Source organism: Labeo rohita, unplaced genomic scaffold, assembly GCF_022985175.1.
Source record: "Labeo rohita strain BAU-BD-2019 unplaced genomic scaffold, IGBB_LRoh.1.0 scaffold_919, whole genome shotgun sequence".
NCBI lineage: Eukaryota > Metazoa > Chordata > Actinopteri > Cypriniformes > Cyprinidae > Labeo > Labeo rohita.
In genome coordinates this window covers 17,366-32,271 of record NW_026129875.1, presented here as the reverse complement: position 1 = coordinate 32,271, position 14,906 = coordinate 17,366, and the positions used below count along the sequence as shown (strand labels likewise).

Genomic DNA, 14,906 nt, shown 5'->3' with positions numbered 1-14,906 from the left:
ACTTAACTTTCAATATTAAATATAACAGTACTGTAATCAATGTGTTAAAAAAAAAAAAAAAAAAAAAATCATAATTTATTATCTTGTGCTTTGCCTTCCTCTCTTATTCTTATAAAGGCTGCATTCTTTGAGGATGTCTTAACATATATGTTGTACACAGTTGCATACTTATTTTTATTATTTGGAAATGACACTTCGACCTTTTAGTTTCTTTCTTTGGGGATATGGTAGGCTATACCTATAGGTATACAGGTCCTTTTCAAAAAATTAGCATATTGTGATAAAGTTCAATTTTTTGTCCCAGTCCAGCCCTGAGTGTAAGTAATGATATAATTCACTCCATTCCTTTCCCAGTTCACCAGACACTTATTTGCATTTATTTCGGGAGTAACTGGTGAATTTATGTGCTGTAAATCCGGGTGACTGGACTCAACTCGAACAAACATGGCGGCGCCCATCTCACGATATAGATCACGATCCAGATCATTTATAAATGTGTTAAAACGGCAAAATACACTCACTCACACGTATTCGTGAATCGGAATATCAGTTGAAGACATGGTAAGCAAGTGTGTGAATATTTTGAATAAAAAGGAAAAACGAAATAAAAGCGATATGTCATACAGCGCTATAGTGGCTGCGGTGTGTCACGTGACAATCATGACGCGTCGCCATGGAAACAATAAAGGGAACGTTATGAAATAACGGTCGCCTAAAAAAAAGTGGATTTACAGAGACTTACATTTACATTCAGCTTGTGTGCAGTTTTTGTCTGGCCAAAAAAACAGACATAATGTTCATGCTCTTGCTATAACCTAAATTTTGACCAGTTAATAAAAAACAAGCTTATGTGGATTCTACACATTTAAACAATTCAGATAATTATCTAGATTTATGGAGCAGATAAAATACATATAATCATTTATTAATCAGTTGTCATTTTGACTTAACTCTTTTCTTTATTTAAAGGCTGAAATGTGAGGTTTACCTTTTATGAAACCTTTTTAAAGCTTTATTTGATCATTTACATTAGATATTTGAACATGCCATATAAGTTGTCAGTCACGTTGTCATTTAAAATCCGGACATCATTGGTACTGTTATTGTTTTACTGATTAGGCAAACCAAAAGTCATTTTATTTGTTGTTTGTTGATTTTAAATATAAAACTTGATGTAATTTATGTGTCAGTACTTTTTGAACATTTCCAGCACATTTTACAAATACCATGATAATACTGATAACTGTGATAATTTTGGTCACTATAATCATGATAGGAAATTTTTATACCGTTACATCCCTAACTTTTCTCATGTGTCAAACCTCAGCATCCCTGAACAAATCACTTTCTGCTACTAACATTAATAGTTTAATGGAGAACAAAACTCTTTATTCTCAGCTAAAGAAAAACACAAGAACATTTTTTAAAATCATTTTCCAGAGCAACAAGATTTCCCATGACATGTTTATATTTTTCTAATTTCCCACACATTTTACAGGACTAAAATCAGTAATTAATTTTCCAGGTTTTCCAGGATGCATGGGAACCCTAGATAAATGTATTTTTCAGATGAAAGCAAAAATGATTAACTTACAGAGCTCTTTTAGATGTTTTGATGACTGCCAATAATCTAATGAGATACTCGTCTGATTTCTTGAATTTCTGAAGCTCAAACTCCTCCAGCTCCTCCTCTGATGTCAACAACACAAAGACCAAAGCAGACCACTGGGCAGGTGAAAGATCAGCAGATGAGAGACTTCCTTTGCTAAGGTGGGTCTGAATGTCTTTCACCAGAGTTTGGTCGTTCAGTTCATTCAGACAGTAGAACAGATTGATGGATCTCTCTGGAGACAGATTAGCTTCAAATTTCTGCTTGATGTACTGAACTATTTCCTTTTTGATTTGATCATTTCTATCCTGCTGTGTCAACAGACCCTGTAAGAGTCGCTGATTGGACTGGAGTGACAAACCGAGGAGGAATCGAAGAAAAAGATCCAGGTGTCCATTATCACTCTCTAGTGCCTTGTCCACTGCAGTCTTGAGCAAATCAATATTGGTTTCACTTTTGTTTTCCTGTTCTATAGAGTCTTGATCAAACACACATTTCTTGTTGATGTCTAGAAACAGATGAGCATAAAGGGCTGCAATAAACTCTTGAATGCTCAAGTGAACAAAGCAGTACATGGTACCAAGAACAATCCCTGTTTCCTCCTTAAAGATCTGGGTACACATGCCTGAATACACTGATGCCTTATAGACATCAATACCACAATCTTTCAGATCTGTGTCATAAAAGATCACATTGTTTCTTTCCAGCTGATGAAATGCCAGTTTCCCCAGTGAAAGGATGGCATCTTTATCCCAGGAAACATCTGGTGTATATTCTCCATCATACTTTCGTCTGCTCTGCAGGATCTGAAAGCGGAAAAAGTGTGTGTACATTTGTGTCAGAGTCTTAGGAATGTCTTCAGTATTTGATTCCTGTAGTGTTTTGGATTTGTCATCAGCCTTATTGTTTTTCACATCATTATTTTTTCTCCTCCAAAATGTTCTGGAGAACAGTGGCTGAAATCCAGCAGAAGACTGGGATGTGGCACATGATAAAGAGACTCTTTGATTGTTTAACATGATCAATGATTTCTCTGGCCAGATCCTCATCTGTGAATCTTTTTCTGAAGTACTTCTCCTTTTGTGCATCATTGAATCCTCGTATCTCTGTCAGCCGGTCGATACAGTCAGGAGGAATCTTACCGGCAGCTGCTGGTCTGGTGGTGATCCAGATGAGAGCAGAAGGAAGCAGATTTCCCTTGATGAGGTTTGTCAGGAGAACATCCAGAGAGACCGGTGATGAAACATCAGACCACACGTCATTACCATCAAAGTTTAGAGGAAGACGACATTCATCCAAACCATCAAGAATGAACAGAACTTTTTGGTTCCTTCTTGTAAGGTTCAGTCCTTTTGTCTCAGAAAAAAATTGAGTTATAAGGTCCATTAAACTTAGTTTTTCTTGATCCTTTAAGTTCATCTCTCTGAATGGAAGAGGAAATATGAAGCTGATATCTTGATTTTCTTTTCCTTCAGCCCAATCCAGAACAAACTTCTGTACAGAGACTGATTTTCCGATGCCAGCAACTCCTTTTGTCAGTACAGTTCTGATCTGCTTGTCTTGTTCAGGTGCTTCAAACAAATCTGTGCATTCAACCTGTATTTCTTGTGATTCATGACGCCTGGAAGCAACTTCAATCTGTCTTACCTCATGTTCAGTATTGACCTGTTCACTACAACCCTGAGTGATATAGAGATCTGTGTAGATGTTATTCAGAAGTGTAGAGTCACCTTGCTTTGCAATTCCTTCAAACACACATTGATACTTTTCTTTTAGACTACACTTTAGCTGATGAATGAAGACCAGCACATCTAAACAGAAACAAAAAAAAAAAAGATTTTTTTTTAATCTTATTTTCTAAGTCATTTATAAGTGACAGTCTGACAGATTGTCACGAGTCTCTTACCTTCTAAAGTATCAGCAGCTTCATCTTGCTTCATCTCTCTCAGGAAGTAGAGTGTGAGATCTAGAGCTGCTTCTTTGATACTGCATTTTTTCTCATTAAAATCCTTCACAAAGTATTGCAAGTCCTCTTTTTGCAATATTTTCTTAAACTTGTCTAGTTCTTTCTTCAGAAATGTGACTATTTTGCTCTCTAGATCCTACAAAGCAAGGCAAAAATGAAAAAAAACAAAAAACTATTTATTCAATAATTAACAAATATTTGTAAAAAAAAAAAAAAAAAAAAATCTATTTGAAACAAATGTTAAATAGCTGTCAGTATAATACAGTACATTCTTTTTTTATTTCATGGGTTCTTAAAAAGAAAAAAATCGTCAAGAAGAATTTTAAATAACATTTATCTTACACAGGGTTTCTGCAGGTTTTGTGAGGGTAAATTTAAGACTTTTCAAATACATTTTTAAGACCAACTAAAGAACATTTAAGGGGAAAAAAAAATTGTTTGTTATTAGTTCATTTGAGTTTTCCCTCTTTTCCTTGCTTTCCTTCAGTTTTAAGCAGCTTGTAAACAGGGCTGCTGCTGGCCAAATGGGTGCCCCAAGCAGAATTGTATTGTTGTGCCCCCTCCCTCATTTTTTTTAAAAAACAAAACAAAAAAAAAAAAAACACATATTATACAGGATCAAAATAGAACTTTAATAAAATATAAAAGTAAATTAATCAATTGCAATTAAATTGTATTATTTATAAATTACAGTTGTAGATCTAGACAGTTACCTATGATTATAATTATATTAGGCCTAATATAGTTGTCTAATTGATTAGATAACTGCAAGTGTAACAACAACAATTATTAAGCCTTTGGCGCCCTTTGCAGGCATTTGTAATAATATGTAATGTACATAAATTATTTGATATTAGCCCACATTATGCATTTTAACAGTGTTATTTCATGAAACCATAAGATTATTTTTAATTAACCGATCATTATTCCCTCATTGTTTTTATATCGGTTAATGCATTTTAAAGCCATGGAAGCTAGTAAGGCAGGCACATTGGTGATGGTAAAATTATTACAGACATTAAAACATGTTATTAACGTCAACAGCCGAACAAGTTTCTCAGGATTATGAACACACCTGTTTGCACATATTCTGCGCTGGTACTGCTTGTAAAAGCATCCTTCACATTTTACTTTCACTTTAAATTAGCTGCATTAACGTAACAAACTCTTATTAACAAAACGAATAATAATACATATATACGTATAATACTACATGTTATATGTTAGCCTAGTATAAAATAATAACTTTACACAATGTTTAAATAGGTATAGAAAACTGAAAAACACTGTGTAACCAAATAAATAAGAAATGTAGAATGTTTATTAGCAAAATGAATAAGAAAGCTTGGAAGCACAGCATACACCTTGCACGCTTAATATAAATTTAAAAAATATACAGTTTAAATAAATAAAAATTAGCAAACACGGTGGAACCAAATAAATATGAAACTTCCACTATCACCTTAGATAAATGGCAGAAGTCAACAGGCTTTTCAAAATCCAAAACATTTTTAAAACAGGCACTTTTGCATTTCATTTTGAAACTCTTCCACCATAGTCTTGTCTTTCTAACCTCACTCTTCTTGTCAGTCAGCTCCACTCACTCTACGTGATAAATGAAATCTGATCTGTGATGCGACTGTCGTTCGGTGCACTGCATTGAGCAGCCGCGTTCAGTTTTAATTGTATTGTCTGTTCACTGACTAAACTAAATTATTTGTATTACTAAATTTATTACAAAAGAAATTACGTACTTCACTTTAAAATGAAACAGATGCCTAAAAAAATTTTTTTTTTTCCATTGGAGACAACAAATATTAATCAGAAAATAATAATGACAATAATAACTATGACAACAAAAGGAACAAACAATACAACAATAATAATATTGATTTCATTTAGATTTGGAAAGGGTGGGGGTGGGGGTGAAGGGTTGGGCATACAAATAAATAGTAATTTTAATAATAAACCACTGAAATAATATTACTAATATTAAATAATAACTATGACAACAAAAATAATAATAATAATAATAACATTATTATTATATATATAAAATACATAAATCATAATTATTAGGGTTGCATACATACATAGCACCTGACACATTTCATAGGATGCCATAAATATGATATGGGGCATACCAACATACACATCCCTTTGAAAAAATTTGCACACCTACATCAATAATTATTTATTTGTGTTTTTTAAATGATCCCTCCGTGGCTACCACATACTTAGCGGCCTGATTTCAGCATTTGGTACATTAGGAAATGGGCCAGAACAAGGGCAAGAGATCCAAAGAGAACTGGGGGGATAGATTACCTATTAAAAAAAAAAAAAAAATAATAATTAATTAATTAAACACATAAGCATATAAATAAGTGTTTTCTTATCAGTGTTATGCTCCACCCTTCCCAAAAACTTCTCAAATATTATTCAAATGAATACAAATAGTAGTTTAGGTGCAGATGCGTTGTTGTGGTTGGTCTCAGACAAAGAAGGTCAATAGATTATGACTGCTGGAGGGTAATTAGAGATGAGCAGAAGGGGTGTGATTCTACTGTATTACTATTAAATGAACTGGATAGACTTTCCATTGTGATATAATCAGTTAGTAGATTCTTCCAGGATGCAATATGTATGGAATTTCTTGATTTCCAGTTCATGAGGATAGTTTTCTTAGCGATAGCCAGCGCCACTAAGAGTAACTGACTGTTTATTTTGTCTAAGTTGATTATGGATATATCTCATAGCAAACAAAGTGATTGAGAAATTGGGATGTGACATCCCATAGTGACAGATAGTGATTCAATGACATTTTCCCAAAAATTTTTAATTGGAGTGCAATACCAAAGGGCGTGAGCATATGTGTCTGGGTTATTTTGGGTGCAATGTGAACATGTTTCTGAAGTGAATCCAATTTTAAACAATTTCTGTCAGGTTAGGTGAAATCTGTGAAGTACCTTATACTGTATAAGTTGTAGGTTGGCATTTTTTGTCATGAAATACATGGTGAAAGGTCAAGATTTTGATTGAAATCAGCATGATTTGATAGGTCTGATTCCCATTTGGACAAAAACTATTACTCCTGATGCCGTATTTCTGGACCAATTATGAAAATGAGGCCAGATTATTACTATGAAAGATGTGTTGAAGTTGTGTAATGCCCTTTTCAGCCCATGTGTGTAAGTTACGTGGTTTCTTATTAATTGTTAAATCTGGATTATTCCAAATGAGGGTTTATTCAGGTGGTGCAAGAGGAGTGTTTGTGATTTGGTGTAATTTGTCAATTTTATCCTTGGGGTCTTATTTTTCCTTTAAAATTTGGTGATGATTGAGTGACAGATTTAAACCAGGTGAGATCTGTATTGGGATCATTGAGAATAAGTAGTTTAGTTAGGGAGTATTCCAGTAAAATTTGGTAATGATTGAGTCTGCCCATAATGGATAGTGGTATAACACTAACTAGCTCTGACAGCCTGGGGGAAACATTAATTCCTAAATATGTGATGTGATTGGTGTATAAAGTAATAGGTGATGTCTGGGGTGTCACATCGGAGCTATTCTGATTTAATGAAAGAATAGATGATTTACTCCAGTTGACGGAGTATTCAGAAATATGAGAGAATGAATCAATAAGTTTAATTGTTTCCTGTAATGATGATTGAGGATCTTGTAAATACAGTAGTATGTCATCTGCGTAAAGACTGATTTTGTGCTGCATGTTTAATGTTTGAACTCCTTTAATGTAACTGTTTTGTCGGATGGCTGCTGCTAATGGTTCAGTAAAAATGGTGAATAATGAGGGGGAGAGTGGGCATCCTTGTCTAGTCCCCCAGTGCAGTGTGAAGCTACGTGATGTTAGTCCATTGGTGATGACAGTTGCTGAAGGTGATGTATATAAAATTTTAATCCAATTAATAAATGACTCACGAAAATTAATGCCACGATCATATAAATAAAGACTTTCTGCTCTAATTTAAGACCTTTCAAGTTCTTAATTCACTAGTGTTGCTTTCGTCAATGAAAATTATGACTAAATATCCTCGGAAAAACCTTTTACATGTGACTTTTTCAATAAATTGTCAGAATTAATGCTGGTTTGTGAAAATGACTATAATTAAATGTATAATGCAATATTGTTTACGAATAAAAACAAGACTAAATGTGGTTTACAAAATAAAAACTATGCTAAAATGTCTCTTCATTTTCGTTGACCAAAACGAGACGAAATGAAATATAACTATATTTCATTTTGTTTAGTCGCGTTATTATTTTTTGCAAATTTCTTGTGCACAGACGCAGGCGAAGTCAAAAACAATACCCACTAAGGACCGGGGGATTATAGGCCTGAAATTACAATTATTAAGACTGTTATTATTATTATTATTATTAGACAGTTATTACTATTATTATTAGACAGTTATATACCATTATCAGCACATGTTGAAGTAGATTCATGTCTGAGAGAATATGCACCGTATTGCAGCGTTAGAAAACTCTTAAGTTATTTTTTTACTTTCACTTTCTATATAGTGAATTGTAAAGTTAACTGAAGTTAAGTTTAAGCCCTAATAGACTATATGACAGATCAGAGCCAATGCTTCAGGGAAATTACTTTGCCGGTCCAACAGCAGACTGCAGGGAAAGATTTGTGTTCACCGTTTCACACACACCAATCACGTGCGCATATTTGTACTAGGTACTTATACTATATTGACTGATAGAATTGCATTACTAAAAAGAGACTAAAATACAATTTTCATTGACTAGACTAAAATGTCATCAATTTTCATCGACTAAAACTAGACGAAAATAGTCATGGACAATTATAACTAAAATAAGACTAAAATGATTTAGACTTTAGCTCAGTTGTGTAAAACTTGACTAGACTAAAAATCATGAACAGTGACTAAAACTAATAAAAACTAAAATGACAGCTTCATACAAAGACTAGACTAAAACTAAAATTAAAACAGGCTGCCAAAAACAACACTATAATTCATGGAAAAGCGATTTAAGACTTTAAGACTTTAAGACCCGCGGAAACCCTGTTAAACTATTTTTCAATAAATTGTCAGAATTATTAATTATTTATGAAAATGTGTTTTATTACCTGGAAGATCTGCAGGAAACTGTTTGTAAAGTCCTTTTTGGTTTCTGTTAGACTGAAAAATCTGGAACTAAGGTTTGATTTTGAAGTCTGCTGCTGAATAAAATAATAAATCAAAATACTGCTTTTCTGGGAAAATGAAAATACATTAAAAATCTCATGTAAACATTTTTAGCAAAGAGAAAAACAATACTTTAATCAATTTATGAACTATAAAGTTTTATGATCATTACTGATCACTGATACAGTTTAATATGTAAACAAAAATAAGAAACATCAAATACCATTTGGGTTGTGAAATGATGTTTTTCACTGAAGTCTGGTCCTTTTATCATTGACCCGCTACTCTTCACAGACACAGATTGGACACATGTGAGCCTGATCTTAAACTAATTTAACAGAGAGAAAAACAAACTTTAATAAATTTTATGAACTACACATTCTTATAGTCCTTCACAGAAACACTTTCAGATTTTAAAGATAGCAGTCATTCTTGTTTACAGACTCACATTTGTGTAATAACTTTTGGTTTGTGATATTTTTCTAACTGAAGAAAACATTTTCATTTTTGACTAAAATGGAGAGCAGAAATGTCAGCAGAAACAGACACAGTTCTGTTAGCATTCTTCAATTAAAAAGACCATATGATCATATTTTAAAACCATCACTTTGTAACAATCTGGGTAACAATATCTTCGTAATAATTACCGTATCCATTTGACCTCAAGTCCAAGTCTGAGCTGAATGTTTCACAGTGGTAAGCTTTTATTTTGCAACTCTCTTAACTTTCAGATACAATATCATAAAGTTGTAATTTTTCTTCTTCAATCTAACAACTTTATGTCTTGAGGTGCCAACATAAAATACAGTTATTTAAGTGTAGTTTATTGTATTTTGCTTACAATTTATTTAGGTGTGTATAGCTCATGTGTGTATGTACTGCAGCTTCATAAAGTGTGCTGTACACAAGCTAACCTTTGGGTTGTACGGATCAGGAACAGCATGATAAATAAATCTTAACCACTGATTCCAAACAAAGTGGGTTTGCTTTCGCATCCAAACACACAGCATCTCCACAACATGACGACAACACTACAACTCACTGAAAAACCAAAATCACTGCCTCATTTAAAATGATGATTTTGATTTCAGTTCTCAGATAAAACAATATTTTTTAATCAATTTTTTAATTAGGAAGTAAACATTTTTAGCAAAGAGAAAAAAAAAATATTTTAACAAATGTATGAACTATAAAGTTTTATGATAATTATTCACTGATACACTTTCTGATACAGTTTGTGTGTAAACAAAAATAAGAAACACATCAAATACCATTTGGGTTGTGATGTTGTTTCTTCACTGAAGTTTGGTGCTTCATCCTTTGACCGGTCACTCTTCACAGACACAGAGCTGGACACATGTGAGCCTGATCTTACACTAATGACACAGAGAGAAAAGAAACTTTACTACAGGAGGTTCATCTGTGTTTTATATCAGCACACATTCTCACTAGTCCTTCACAGAAACACTTGCAGAGTTTTAAAGATAGCAGTCATTCTTGTTTACAGACTCACATTTGTGTAACAACTTTTGTAAAGTATTTCTGATCTAACTGAAGAGAACATTTTCATTTTTGACTAAAATGGAGAGCAGAAATGTCAGCGCTACACAGTTCTGTTAGCATACTTCAATTAAAAAGACCATATGATCCTATTTTAAAACTTCATCACTTTGTTTATTGGTTGTAACAATAACAGTAACAATGTCGTAATAATTACGTTTCACAGTGGTAAGCTTTTATTTTGCAACTCTCTTAACTTTCAAATACAATATCATAAAGTTATAATTTTTCTTCTTCACTGCAACAACTTTATGTCCTGAAGTGCCAACATAAAATACAGTTATTTAGCTGTGGTTTATTGTATTTTGTTTATGTGCTGTACACAAGCTAACCTTTGGGTTGTACGGATCAGGAACAGCATGATAAATAAATCTTAACCACTGATTCCAAACAAAGCAGGTTTACTTTCACATCCAAACACACAGCATCTCCACAACATGACGACAACACTACAACTCACTGAAGCCTCGTCTTCTCTTTGTGTATACCTTTGAACAGCATTACGCTAATATTTCACACTGTGATGCAGAGATTTGTGAAATTAATATCTGGCCTTAATCAAGGCATTGTAGGCATTTCTGGATCAGTGTTCTCTGTTAGACAGAATAAATCACTTTGCAAGAGACTATGACCTTTGTAACGTCGAAGATGTTACACAAACAAATACATTACACACCAACGGAAAATGAAAACATTAAAAAGCATCATATGACCCCTTTTAAATTTTTAAATTAGTGCAATCATTTTTAAAGTTCTGCAAAGCATTTGTAAATATAAAAACCAAAATTTGTTAAGGTTTTGAATAAACATCTTAGCAGTGTTTAAAATATTTAAAACATACCCAGTGTTTTGATTTCAGTTCACAGATATTTATCATCTATTGGCTACTTTTAAAATTTTTTTTTTCTTTGATTAGGAAGTAAACATTTTTAGCAAAGAGAAAAACAATACTTTAATAAATTTATGAACTATAAAGTTTTATGATAATTATTCACTGATACACTTTCTGATACAGTTTATGTGTAAACAAAATAAGAAACACATCAAATACCATTTGGTTTGTGATGTTGTTTTTTTTTACTTCACTGAATAGTTTGGCATATCACCCTTTGACTGACAGTCACTGCTTCACAGAAACAGAGCTGGACACATGTGGGAAAGTCTGACCTTTCACACAATGACACAGAGAGAAAAGAAATTTTACTACAGGAGGTTCATCTGGGTTGACAATATTTCATTACTAAAAAGAGACTAAAATACATTTGACCTAAAATGTCCAAGTCTGAGCTGAATGTTTCAAAGTGGTCAGCTTTTATTTTGCAAAATCTAAAATTACTTTTAGTTGACTAAAATACTAGACTAAAAAGTTGTAATTTTGACTAAAACTAATAAAAACTAAAATGACAGCTTCATACAAAGACTAGACTAAAACTAAAATTAAAACAGGCTGCCAAAAACAACACTATAATTCATGGAAAAGCGATTTAAGACTTTAAGACTTTAAGACCCGTGGAAACCCTGTTAAACTATTTTTCAATAAATTGTCAGAATTATTAATTATTTATGAAAATGTGTTTTATTACCTGGAAGATCTGCAGGAAACTGTTTGTAAAGTCCTTTTGGTTTCTGTTAGTCTGGAAATCTGGAACTAAGGTTTGATTTTGAAGTCTGCTGCTGAATAAAATAAATCAAAATACTGCTTTTCTGGGGAAAATACGACTAAAATCTCTTGTAAACATTTTTAGCAAAGAGAAAAACAATACTTTAATCAATTTATGAACTATAAAGTTTTATGATCATTATTCACTGATACAGTTTGTGTGTAAACAAAAATAAGAAACATCAAATACCATTTGGGTTGTGAAGTTGTTTCTTCACTGAAGTCTGGTCCTTGACCCTTTGACCCGTCACTCTTCACAGACACAGATCTGGACACATGTGAGCCTGATCTTACACTAATGAAACAGAGAGAAAAGAAACTTTAGTGTTTTATATCAGCACACATTCTCACTAGTCCTTCACAGAAACACTTGCAGGGTTTTAAAGATAGCAGTCATTCTTGTTTACAGACTCACATTTGTGTAACAACTTTTGTAAAGTATTTCTGATCTAACTGAAGAAAACATTTTCATTTTTGACTAAAATGGAGAGCAGAAATGTCAGCACTACACAGTTCTGTTAGCATTCTTCAATTAAAAAGACCATATGATCATATTTTAAAACCATCACTTTGTAACAATAACAGTAAGAACGTCGTCGTAATAATTACCATATTATCCACTTGACCCCGAGTCCAAGTCTGAGCTGAACGTTTCACAGTGGTAAGCTTTTATTTTGCAACTCTCTTAAATTTCAGATACAATATCATAAAGTTATAATTTTTCTTCACTGTAACCACTTTATGTCCTGAGGTGCCAACATAAAATACAGTTATTTAAGTGTGGTTTATTGTATTTTGTTTACAATTTATTTAGGTGTGTATAGCTCAGGTGTTTATGCACTGCAGCTCCATAAAGCGTGCTGTACACAAGCTAACCTTTGGGTTGTACGGATCAGGAACAGCATGATAAATAAATCTTAACCACTGATTCCAAACAAAGCTGATTTTTTTTCGCATCCAAACACACAGCATCTCCACAACATGACAACAACACTACAACTCACTGAAGCCTCATCTTAAAATGATGATTTTGATTTCAGTTCTCAGATATCTATCATCTTTTGGCTACTTTTTAAGTTTTTTTTTTTTTTTTTTGTTATTTTTTAATTAGGAAGTAAACATTTTTAGCAAAGAGAAAAACAATACTTTAACAAATTTATGAACTATAAGGTTTTATGATAATTATTCACTGATACACTTTCTGATACAGTTTGTGTGTAAACAAAAATAAGAAACACATCAAATACCGTTTGGGTTGTGAAGTTGTTTCTTCACTGAAGTCTGGTCCTTGACCCTTTGACCAGTCACTCTTCACAGAAACAGATCTGGACACATCTGAGTCTGATCTTACACTAATGACACAGAGAGAAAAGAAACTTTACTACAGGAGGTTCATCTGTGTTTTATATCAGCACACATTCCTGCTAGTTCTTCACAGAAACGCTTGCAGAGTTTTAAAGATAGCAGTCATTCTTGTTTACAGACTCACATTTGTGTAACAACTTTTTTTAAAGTATTTCTGATCTAACTGAAGAAAACATTTTCATTTTTGACTAAAATGGAGAGCAGAAATGTCAGCGCTGCACAGTTCTGTTAGCATACTTCAATTAAAAAGACCATATGATCATATTTTAAAACTTCATCACTTTGTTTAATGGGTTTAACAATAACAGTAACAATGTCACTGTAATAATTACGTTTCACAGTGGTAAGCTTTTATTTTGCAACTCTCTTAACTTTCAAATACAATATCATAAAGTTATAATTATTCTTCTTCACTGTAACAACTTTATGTCCTGAAGTGCCAACATAAAATACAATTATTTAGTTGTGGTTTATTCTATTTTGTTTACAATTTATTTAAGTGTGCATAGCTCATGTGTGTATGTACTGCAGCTCCATAAAGTGTGCTGTACACAAGCTAACCTTTGGGTTGTACGGCTCAGGAACAGCATGATAAATAAATCTTAACCACTGATTCCAAACAAAGCAGGTTTACTTTCACATCCAAACACACAACGTCTCCACAACATGACAACAACACTACAACTCACTGAAGCCTCGTCTTCTCTTTGTGTATACCTTTGAACAGCTTTACGCTAATATTTCACCTTGTGATGCAGACATTTATGAAAAATAATATCTGGACCTTAATCAAGCCATTTTAGGCATTTCTGAATCAGTGTTCTCTGTTAGACACAATAAATCACTTTGCAGGAGACTATGACCTTTGTAACTTCGAAGATGTTACACAAACAGATACATTACACAATAAAGGAAAATGAAAACATTAAAAAGCATCATATGACATTTATTACATTCATTTAATTAGGAAGTTATGAAGCTCTGAAGTTCTGCAAAGCATTTGTAAATATAAAACAAAGTTTGTTAAGGTTTTGTTTTTTACAGCAAACATCTGAAACTCCAGCAGTGTTTAAAATAATGATCTAAAAACAGACTCAGTGTTACCTCTGTTTCTGTGAGAGACTCATCTCAGACTGAGAGTCCTTTCCTTGCTCTTCTGACAAACTGCAGATAAACTCCAGTGATCAGCATTGGGTTGTGAAAACAATCTGCTGTTCAGTTTGACCTGAAGATGATGATCGTTAATGAGATGAATAAATATGTTGAATTAGCATCAACAGCAACAAAAACACTATATAAAATAAAGTGAGTTACAAACAAATGCACTGTCTTGTAGAATAAACAAATAGTCTTATTGAGAAATGTCTGGTTTAAAAATACTTTCAAATTTCGCATCACAAAAACAACAGCATCAAACAGAAGACAAAATACGGAAAAATCTTCAGACACACATTCGCATTCAATAACCGCTTTTGGAAAAATCACCTACAGTCTTGTCCACTAAGAAGAGAATTTATAAGAACTTGAGACGCTCATTGTTCGGTCATTTAGGCCTGTAGCTTGTCAGCA

At 33.0% G+C, this 14,906-nt stretch overlaps 1 pseudogene; it reads right to left on the bottom strand.

Annotated features, from left to right (window-relative positions):
- Positions 1–1,590: 1,590 nt before the first annotated feature.
- LOC127162377 (protein NLRC3-like) overlaps positions 1,591–14,906 on the bottom strand; it is a 26,421-nt pseudogene continuing 13,105 nt past the window's right edge.